The following is a 10,293-nucleotide window of genomic DNA, read 5'->3' as shown; positions in this document are numbered from 1 at the left end:
TATGACTAATGCTGTGTAAACATCTTTGTCTGTAATGCTTCCCTGCATTTGGGCTTTAGAATCCATTCCCAGTAGTTGCATTCCTGGGCTAAGTGGAAAGAATGCCTTTAAGTCCCTGGCACTTCTTGCTGAATTGCCCACGAAGGAGAGGAGACTGTAGCCGCTGCCCTGCACCTTTCGGAGCCTGCCCTCAGGAGGTAGCTCTCTACTTTATTTTCTAAGAAGGCTGGTTTCTTTTCTGAATCTTCTCCCTGCAAACAGACTCCGTTTTCCCTACTTCTGTCCCCCTCTCCCCATAGTTTCGTTGGCAGAGCAGGGGACTGTGGGTTTTGAAATCATGTCTTGCCCCGTGACCGACTATGACTTAACGAAAATCACTTGACCTCCCTGGACTTTTATTTTCCTCTTTTAGTTCCTCCTTCCTTCCCACTTGGCTTGAAAGATGAGGCACCTGCCGTTGCTTTCCAGTGATCAGGTGGGGCTGGAGCGTATTCTCTGGAACTGCTCACACCTTCTCCCCGGGTGTCCTCCGGGGATCTGGCCGGGAAGGCTCTCTTGCTTGCGAGGGGCACGTCCTGGTGTCTTTCTGGCACGCTGGCAATGACCTCATACTGAGAGGAAGTTGCCCTGTCTCCCTTTTCTAGGCCCTTCTGCCCAAAGCCATTCTCTCCCAGTAGGAGAGCAGGGGCTTGTTGGCTCACAGTTCTGTTTTTCCCTTTCTTGCAAACCAATATAGAGACGCTGTAAGTGGCGTGAAATATGATGGGCCCGGCTAAAGACCCGGGACCAAATCAGCCTGGAGATCTGGGTTCAAATCCTGTCACTGCCACTTCCTGATCGGGCAAAAGGTGTTGAGTGAGCACCTCGTCACGCCGGACACTTCTGAGCCCTGGGAATTCAGTGACCATCACAGTGGACCCAGGCCCTATTCTCATGGATTCTTCCTAGTTTTCACAATATAGTCTGCAATGAAGACTATGCCATGAATATGGATTATGACTCAAAATTCTCTTACCTGATGTTTTTTTCTTAAAAAAAAGGTGACTTAAAAAACATGAATTAAAGAAAAAGTGATTAAAAAATTTAGGCTGTATGGTCTTTGTCAAGACCGTCAAAAGGGATGGCCTATGTAGAGTTGTTTGTGGTGGCGGTGGAGGGGACGATGAAGATGCCAGTGATGTCTGAGATTTAGGAGGTCCCAGAGATAGGCACTTGGGGAGGTAGGACATCTCTTGGTCTGCATGGAGCCTTGATGGCCCCCTTCAGAATCTCTTGAGGACAGGGCTCCACTGTAGCCTCCTCTTTGTCTATACCCAGCACCCAGCCAGCCTGCCATGTGTATCAGGGTGAGCCAGGTGGAGGAAAGGACTATCTGTAATCCCATCAACCCACAGCTGATTCCTTTTCCAGGAGAAGGCCTGAAAAAGGAAAAAAAAAAAAAAAGTAAAAAAAGTTATTTATTCACTTACTTGGCTGTGCTGGGTCTTAGTTGAAGCATGTGGGATCTAGTTTCCTGACCAGGGAGGTGAACCTAACCCTGACCCTGCATTGGGAGGAAGGAGTCTCAGCCACTGGACCACCAGGGAAGTCCCAAGAAGACCTGTCTAGTCTCCCAGTGAGTCCTGTGTCTCTAAGCTCAGATAAAGCGGCTTCGAGATAGTGAGAGAACAGTGAGGGCTGTTGCAGGCTGAAGCAGAGCCCTGGGCAGGGCTTGGCCTCTTTCTGGCCTCCGGTCCCACGCCTGAGGCCCCTTCCAGAACGTCACTGGACTGAGGCCTCCGGTTTTCTCTGGGAGGCAGCCACCCCAAGGCCTCTCAGGAACTGATAACACTTATCTGCTGCTGCCCAGGCTGCCAATGCTGTGTCATCAGGGACCCCTTTGAGGTCAGTCCACATATCTTGGGACGCGCTCCCCCGTGGAACCGAAGAAGACTGCAACAAATTGGATAACGCTGGAGCTGGATCAGAAGGACGAATTAGGCATTTGTCAGACTGGGCAGAGTGTGGGATTCCAGGCGCTCACATCCGAATTCCTCTGCTCCTTCATTTATTCACTCAGTCATTCCCCAGTGCAGTCGTCCCTCGGGAGCCGCAGGGTTTGGTTCCGGGACCTCCACCGACACCAGGACCCGAGGATGGACACGCCCTTATGTAGGATGGCGTAGTGCACTTCACCCCTGAGCAGCACAGGTTACAGCTGCATGAGTCCGCTTACACTCAGATTTTTTTTTCAATAATAAATATGTAGGACTGCATGATCCAGGGTTGCTTGAACCTTCGGATGCAGAAACACAAATATGGAGGAACTGCACACGTGGAGAGCTGACTAAAAGTTGTATGCAGATTTTCAGCTGTGCAGAGGGTTGGTGCCTCCAGCCCCTTCCTTCACCAAGGGCCAACTGTATTTGTATATAACCGTATGCACATCCTGCCCTATACTTCATATCATCTCTCCTTGTAAAACCTAATGGTAATGCAATATAATGCTATATGTATAGTTGCTGGTGTGCAGAAAATTCAAGTTTTTGCTTTTTGGAACTTTCTAGAATTTTTTTCCCCCCTCTTTCAGAAAACATTTGATCCTCAGTTCAATTGGTTGAATCTGTGGATTTGAAAACTGCAGATATGAAGGGCCAACTGCAGTGATTATCTGTGGCCCAGACTGGATCTAAATTGTCCCCACTTCATCTAGAGAATGTCTGGAGCATGTTTCCAGAGCACTTAGCGTGTGCCAGGCCCTGACCTAGAGGCTGGAGATGCAGCGGGATTGAAAGGGGCCTCCGCCCTCGCCATGCTTGTCTCCTGTTGTCGTTTTCTCCCGCCACCATCCTTGGCTTTCCAGCAGTGCTCTTACTTACTGTGCAGCGTACTTGAATGTAAGTGCCTTCCTTACACTGATGACAGCAGGGTGGCAGGTATGGCGAGCGTGGAGGCTCTGTCAGTTGCGGTGATCGGGGAGCGGGCATGAGAGCGAAGGTCTGGGGAGAGACGTTCTAGGGAAGGGGAGGACGAGGGGTCACAACCCCCACCTTGTGGAAAGGAGCTGGGTGCATTTGAGGAGGAACAGGGGACATCTCTGAGCAGGTAAAAATGATGGGCATTGGAAAAGATAGCTTGAACAAGGCAGTGGTCTTCACAGTTTTTCTTCACAAGCACCCTTTAAAACACATTTGAAGTCTTTTTAATCATACATTTAAACTTGCAAAATGATGCTTTTTGTGGCTTGCTGTATGCTGTCAATATTTTAAAACTATTTTTTTTCACCCAAACTTGGGGCTGCAGCTTCAGTTCCTTTGATTTGAGAAGCTTATCTGTCACATCAAGCTGGGTCACCTCAGTCAGCCAAGCAGACTTGCCTTGGTGTCAGAAAACATCTGCCTTCAGTTTTTAAATTCAAGTAAGTATGCATCCCCATGGCAACCTTTTTGCTTCAGAGTTCTAACTGCTGGGAGGTGGCAGGAAGTAGAGCCTTGTTGGGACCTGCCCTCATCGCTGTGCTCTGGGGCCTGGGTCTGCCTCATGGTTCTCTGTCTCAAACTGCCCCTTCCCTGGGTGTCAGGAGGTTGTCATGGGGGTGCTCCCCAGAGGACTGGGGTTGGAGTTGGAGAAGGACACCCAGGAATGGGTACATGGGAAAGCTAGATGGGTGGCCTTGGCCATGCTGATGTCTTTGTGTATCCCAGGAGCCTCCGTAGGCATGGATGGCTTTTAGGGAGGGTTCTGTCAAGGGCTTCCCTGGTGGCTCGGATGGTAAAGAATCCTCCTGCAATGCAGGTGACCCGGCTTTGATTCCTGGGTCAGGAAGATCCCCTGGAGAAGTAAATGGCTGCCCACCCCAGAATTCTTGCCTGGAGAATCCCATGGACAGAGGAGCCTGGCGGGCTGCAGTCCACGGGGTCACCAGAGTTGGACTTGACTTAGCGACTAACACTTTCACGCTTTCACTTTCGTCATCTCTGCACTGATTCACCACACCCACATTCCTGGCATGCATGCTGGAGAACAGGCGGTCAAGGGGGGAAACAGGAGACCCCCAGAGGCCTCTGAGACCACCCTGGGAGGGTGGGATGTGGTCCAGACTAGGGCAAAGGTGGTGAGAGGTGTTTTCATTCAGTAGACATCTGGCTGCCCCCGTGCCGTGTTCTGGAGCTTGACACACTTCTCTGGAGGGGTGACTGATCCTGGGCTTTGTATAAACAAAGGGACTCAAAGCCTAACCCTGTCACTAAGCAGCTGTGTGACCTTGACAAGGCCGTTTCTCTGGGGCTTATTTGTCACATAGGAAAGGTTAATCTGACGTTGCCTAACTCTCAGGCAGTGGTAATGGTGAGCTGATGAGGGGGTGGGCTTTGGGAGGGCTCACCCCACTTTGTGCGTTCAGGGGTTAGGGTCCCAGAGGCCCAAGGTTTCCAGGACCAGCACCAAGGAACCCAGCTTGGCTCTTCCTCTTGGCACTGTCTTGAACTTTCTCGGCCCAAGCTAACCTCTCAGGGGCATTTCCCTAATGAGTAACCTCGCTGGTTGTGATCTGAATGGCCCAATTCATAGGTCAGAGGAGAGGCAGAAAGGAAGGATTTACCAGCAGGCCCCAGGATCCCTGGCCCAGCCTGGCTCCACCTGTTCCCCCTTCACGGTAGCACCTCTGGCATCAGTTTCCCCTCTCGAGGCCCTGCTGTGTGCCACACTGACCTCTGAAGGCACAGCATGGAGGTTCTAACGGGGAGAGTTTAGACCTGTGCTGGGTGCTAAGTCGCTTCAGTCGTGTCTGACTCTTTGTGACCCTATGGACCGAGCCTCCCAGGCTCGTCTTGTCCATGGAATTCTCCAGGCAATAATACTGGAGTGGGTTGCCAAGACCTACTAGGTGCCTAAACATCTATTTCTGCTTTATTGACTATGCCAAAGCCCTCCTATGTGCAGAACCTGCCTGCCTATGAAGACCGCAGGTCTGGGAGGCCACACACACCAAGGCACATAGCAACCCAGAGTAAGAAACAGTTGGCGAAACCCAGTGCTGGTCAGCGTCCAGGCCGTGCTGGGGGTGGGGTGCAGGTAGCGGAGCTCTGACTGGCTGGAGCTGGACATTTGAATTTGAATTCTGATCTCCTGGGGAGAGATCTGGAGCCAGGCCCTTGGCCTCGTCGAGCTGCTGGCATCCTGGTCCTACATTACAGGGATACACCAGACAGGTCTAGAGCTCTCAATGGGCACTTTCAGCTCTGCATGATTTCAGTCCACTGTCCTGGGCCATGTGCTACTGTCCGCTGGGACTGAGGCTTGGCAGGACAGGAGCTTCAGTTTCATTTCCCATTGGGTGCACTTCCTGTGCCCAGGGGCTCCTTAGCCCCTGTGTCGATTGACGCTCTAACCCACTGTGAAGCTCAGGACACTAGGTGGGTGGCGTGACCGATGACTGATCACTCACGAAAGTGTCCTAGTCAGGATGAGAACCTCAGTGGTGCTTTGACTGTGGGCTGTGGGATCCACCCACACCTCACCTTTGAAGCCTCCCAGAAGTCCTAAATGGGGAAGGGAAATTGAGGGAGCAGCATCAGATCCCCTGACTCATGGGGCACCCCAGCGCCCAACAAGCCTGCGGGCCCTGCCCTCCTGCAGAGAAAGCCTTTTCCATAAATACCAGCTGCTCCTGGCCAAGGGGCAAGGGCGGCTCATGTCCTTCTCAACCCTGTCACTTGCAGAATCATTTTTGATAATTCGTCCTCTTCTTTCCTTACGCAGGCTTCCTTATGCCTTAGAGATTAAGCGAACTTGCAGGTTGATGTTCTTAGCAGTGTTTCCAGGACAAAAAGGCCAAAACTGCAGAGAAAGTGCCGTCCAGGGTGTCTGGAGATTTGGGCTTAGCTTCAGCTCTTGCTTTTCTTTGTGTGGTCTTGGAAGAATTCCCTGTTTCTGGGTCTCAGTTTCTCTTTCTGTAGAAAGAAGATCTTGACCTTGGGGGCTCTTGGGGGGACTGAAAATTCTGTCTTAACTGGTCTTGGTGCCTTAGGATCAGGGTCTCCGCCGAGCAGAAGAGAGCCCCCGGGCCCCAGCCAGGGCTGCACTGCAGGCTTCACTCAGGGCCAAGGGAGGAACCAAGGAGGAAGGATGTACAGGTTGTCTGAAAGTGGTGACATTTGGTTTGGAGACTTTGGTCCCATATCTGCGGCTCTGCACGTGACCCCAGGCCTTCTCAGCCACCCAGTAGGTCCAGGAGGGGTGAGCCTGTGGCCGGGCTTCCTACCAGACCATGTGACCAGGTGGCCGCAGGGTGTGACTAGCAGTGAACTTCCTCAAGGCTGTGATTATTCCAGGCGGGGGTGGAAGAGGGCCTCTGGGGGTGGGTGCTGGTCACAGCTCCTTCTGGGCCCCTCTAAGTAAGGCCTTGCTCCAGGTGAACGAAGCTCCTCTCCCTTTTTACAGTCCTCAGGAGGTATGGTTGGGAAATGACATTTACCTCCTTCTTTGTGCTTTCCAGAACTTTCTTAATTATAGGCAGTGAACATACCTGCTTTGATAATCAGGGGAGAAGCCGGTTATTATTTTAAATGCCAGTCCTCAAGCTGTCAGCAGACGTTCCCCTAATTCCTCCCAAGGTCAGAGAGGGCAGGTGTAAATGCCCAGTGATGTCAGAACACACACACCCCCGAGACCCCTGGGCTTCTGGGTCACCGGGGGCCTGAGAGCAGGATGGGGCCTGGCAGCCTGTCCCAGCCTCTCCCGGCCCATCGGTGATGGGGACAGCACACCCGGGGAGGCATATGTGTCACCCAAGGTCCTGCAGCTCTTACGATGAGTGGGAAACGGGAACCACGTCTCCCGGCTCCTCAGGGCCCCTTCTGCGGGCGACAAGCCCCTGGACCAGGAGAAGCTCTTTGGGGAGGCAGAAGGCAGGCTCCTACATTCCTGAGTCCAAATGTTGTCAGACATTCTCTGAGCACCTGCTGGGTGGGCTGGGGTTGGGGTGTGGGGGGATCTGCGGGAGCACCTGAGGGTTGTGGGCAGACCAGAGGAAGCAAGGGCCCCTGCGCACAGCTAGCAAGCAAGCTCACAGGCAGCTGGGCTGGGGAGGGCTGGTGGCGGGGGGCCAGGGATCTCTCTCCTTCCCCAGCATTGACGTCACCACCCCTCCAGTTCCTGCATGCCCCCGGCGTGAGATGCCCACAGTGATGTGGCTGTAGGGTGCTTGGGCTTGGGGGGACTTAAGTCCTGGGATGATACAGAATTGTGGAGCAGAAACAGAGCCATAGCAGGGGTGTGGAATGGAGAACAACTGCCCCCTGGGATGCACAGGCTTTGGGGCAGTTCCCTACTTTCTTTGTCCACCTGAGGAGACCTTCTCCTCCTGCTCTTAATAAATGAGAGAGAAGGAACCCCCGTCCCCCAACGCCTATACCATCTTCTTGCTTAGGGTTCCCTTATGCAGTGCTGAGAAATTGTCATTCGCCAGGCCTGTGCTGGGCTCTTTGAATACCTTGATCTCATCCAGTCCTTACAGCAGTCCTATGACCGTGGTGTGGCGTTCTCCCCATTTTCTGGATGGGGACACTGCGGCTTGGTAACTTGCCCAGGATTTCACAGTTGGTACAGCAGGCGATAGAGTTAATCAGTTAATAGTTTTAACCTTCTTTATCTTTTTTGAAAATGGGTAGTGCCTTTACATGATTTCTAAATTAATTCTAAAGGAAGTTTCGTAAAAAGGTTCCCTTCCACCTCCCCTAAATTCTTCCGGAGATATTCTATGCAAATATGATAAAATATGTGCTGTCCCTTTTTGAACACAGATGGAGCATAGTAGACAACTTTTCTGTGCTTTGACTTTCCACTTGCTATCATTACGTAGTTCAGCATTGCTTTTGTGCTATAGGAGCCACTGGAGGTCCCAGTGTGACCTCAGGGTCGTGACCCTTTAATATGTCTCAGGAGAGGCAGAATCAGTCAGAATCTGGGAAAGCCTTAGGTCTGGTTTCTGTGACAGGGTGTTTTTGTTTGTCTGCTGTGTGCATGTGTCTTTTAGTTAATAGACTTTATTTTTTTTAAGTAGTTATAGGTTTGTGGAAAATTGAGCAACTAACAGAGTTTTCCAGAGAAGGCAATGGCACCCCACTGTAGTACTCTTGCCTGGAAAATCCCATGGATGGAGGAGCCTGGAAGGCTGCAGTCCCTGGGGTCGCTGAGGGTCGGACACAACTGAGCGACTTCACTTTCACTTTTCACTTTCATGCATTGGAAAAGGAAATGGCAACCCACTCCAGTGTTCTTGCCTGGAGAATCCCAGGGACGGGGGAGCCTGGTGGGCTGACGTCTATGGGGTCGCACAGAGTTGGACACGACTGAAGCGACTTAGCTGCAGCAATAGAGTTTTCATATGCCCTTTCTCTCCCTCCCCTGTTTCCCCTATTACAACCATATTGCATTTGTGTTGTATGTTTGTTACAATTAGTGAACCAATTGATGCACAGTTTTTATGTTTTTTAAATTTCATTTCTTTGGCTACACTGGGTCTTAGCCGCAGCACGCAGGATGTTCTAGCTGCGGCATGTGGGATCTAGTTCCCTGACCAGTGATGGAACCTGGGCCTACGGCACTGGGTGTGCAGTCTCAGCCACTGGTCCACCAGGGAAGTCCCCTGATGCACTATCATTACCTGAAGTCCATACTTTATATCGGCTCCCTCTTTGTGTTATAGTTTTGACAATCGCAAAACGTCCTGTACCCACCATTTCAGGATCACACAGAACAGTTTCAAATCCACCTACTCACATCCTCCCGCTTTCCCCACCCCAGGCCACCACTTATCTTTTTACTGATTCTCTAGTTTTGTGTGCCAGGGTTTTGAAGGGCACGCCTGCCCTCTTCATGGCTGATGCTCCCAGCTCCAGGGAAGGACTGGAGGCCACTCAAGGGCTCAGATCAGGGGGCCTGTTGAAAGCTGTCAATTGATGAACCTAAAACAATTTAGTCATGTTTGAGGTCCTTTATTCAAGGGAGAAACAGCCCACAGCCTAGGGGGACACAATACCCCACAAGCAGGGGCGCACTCTTGCTGAGGAATTTGAGGCAGGAGCACATTTTCACAGCATTAGAAGAGGCAGTTTGGAAACAGGACAAGATTGGCTAAAGCTGATGGGTTCTGTTTTGTAGGGTCCAGTGAGCTGGCTAAGCTGCCGCTTGGAGGACTGTGACGGTGTACGGCAAGTTTCCTAGCCAGGGGTTTCCCATCACTAAATTAAGTAAGGCTGACCTCAGCGTGTTAATTTGTGACTTGACGAGGGCAGTCCCCATTTGTGAGTCCTGATACACACGTGAACTTTCTCAGAACTGACCTTGCTGTACCCCCAGAGGAGCCCACGAAGGAGTCAGGCGCTGCATGGGTCTCCTGGGCAAAGGATCTGGATCATGAAGGGCATACCTTCCTAATCCTCCATGGAGAGAGGGGAGAAGAGTTGCTTAGAAAGTGTCTCCTCTCAGACAGGGTGGGTGTTCATTTATCCATCTGCATTCCCACCGGGACTGCCACCTCCTGAGGACAGGAAGACATCTCCGCCATGAGGTACCCAGCACTGGCCAGGACTACACATCAGTTGAACTCGTGGCTGAATGGGCAGATCTGAACTTGAAACAGACATATGCCTCCCAGGGTTACAGTGATCCCTTCCGTTGGCTCCGCTTTCTTCAGCTGATTTCATAGGGTGTAACAACTCTGATGAAATCACTGTGGTCCAAGGATCTTAGTCTACCTGGCCCAGTTAGAACTTAATGTCTTCAGAGCCCAGAGTTAATGAGGCTCACACACCAACTGGCAAGTTCAGTCTGAAAGCCAGATGAGCAGTCTTTACTCAAGGAGTAGCCCTGTCTCCTGAACGGAATTATCTGCCCAGGCAAGCAGCAGTCTCCCCACTGTGATCAGGCTGGCCAGACAAGTTACAGAGTCTGCTCTGGGCATGTGGAACCTGAAACGGGAAAGGTGTTGTCTGATGGCATCAGGCGCTGCTGGCCCCTGTGCCTTGAGTATTAAGATGAGTGTCCCAGCTCTGTCACTCCAGGGCAATTCTGGGCATTCTCTTTCTTTTTTAAAAAATATTTCTTTGGCTTTGCCAGTCTTGGTCGTGGCACACTGGTTCTTTACTTACAGTCTACGGGATCTAGTTCCCTGACCAGAGATTCAACCTGGGGACCCTGCATTGGGAGCATGGAGTCTTAGCCACTGGACCACCAGGGAAGTCCCTGGGCATTCTCAGTGGAAGCTGTGTGGCATTGGCCTTGGCCCCAGACTGTCTTGGGGTTGAATCTTGG

General features: G+C 51.7%; 1 long non-coding RNA gene across 1 annotated transcript; it reads left to right on the top strand.

Moving 5' to 3' along the window:
• The first annotated feature begins 1,493 nt into the window (after window positions 1-1,493).
• LOC129641832 (uncharacterized) lies at window positions 1,494-9,909 on the top strand. Its single transcript, XR_008709473.1, has 3 exons — window positions 1,494-2,876; window positions 3,283-3,397; window positions 9,469-9,909. It is a non-coding gene; the product is annotated as an uncharacterized LOC129641832 (long non-coding RNA).
• Window positions 9,910-10,293: the final 384 nt, after the last annotated feature.

Source organism: Bubalus kerabau, chromosome 1 (genome assembly GCF_029407905.1).
Source record: "Bubalus kerabau isolate K-KA32 ecotype Philippines breed swamp buffalo chromosome 1, PCC_UOA_SB_1v2, whole genome shotgun sequence".
Lineage (NCBI taxonomy): Eukaryota > Metazoa > Chordata > Mammalia > Artiodactyla > Bovidae > Bubalus > Bubalus kerabau.
Note: the sequence above shows the minus strand (reverse complement) of the source record. Positions and strands in the feature narration are given on the sequence as shown.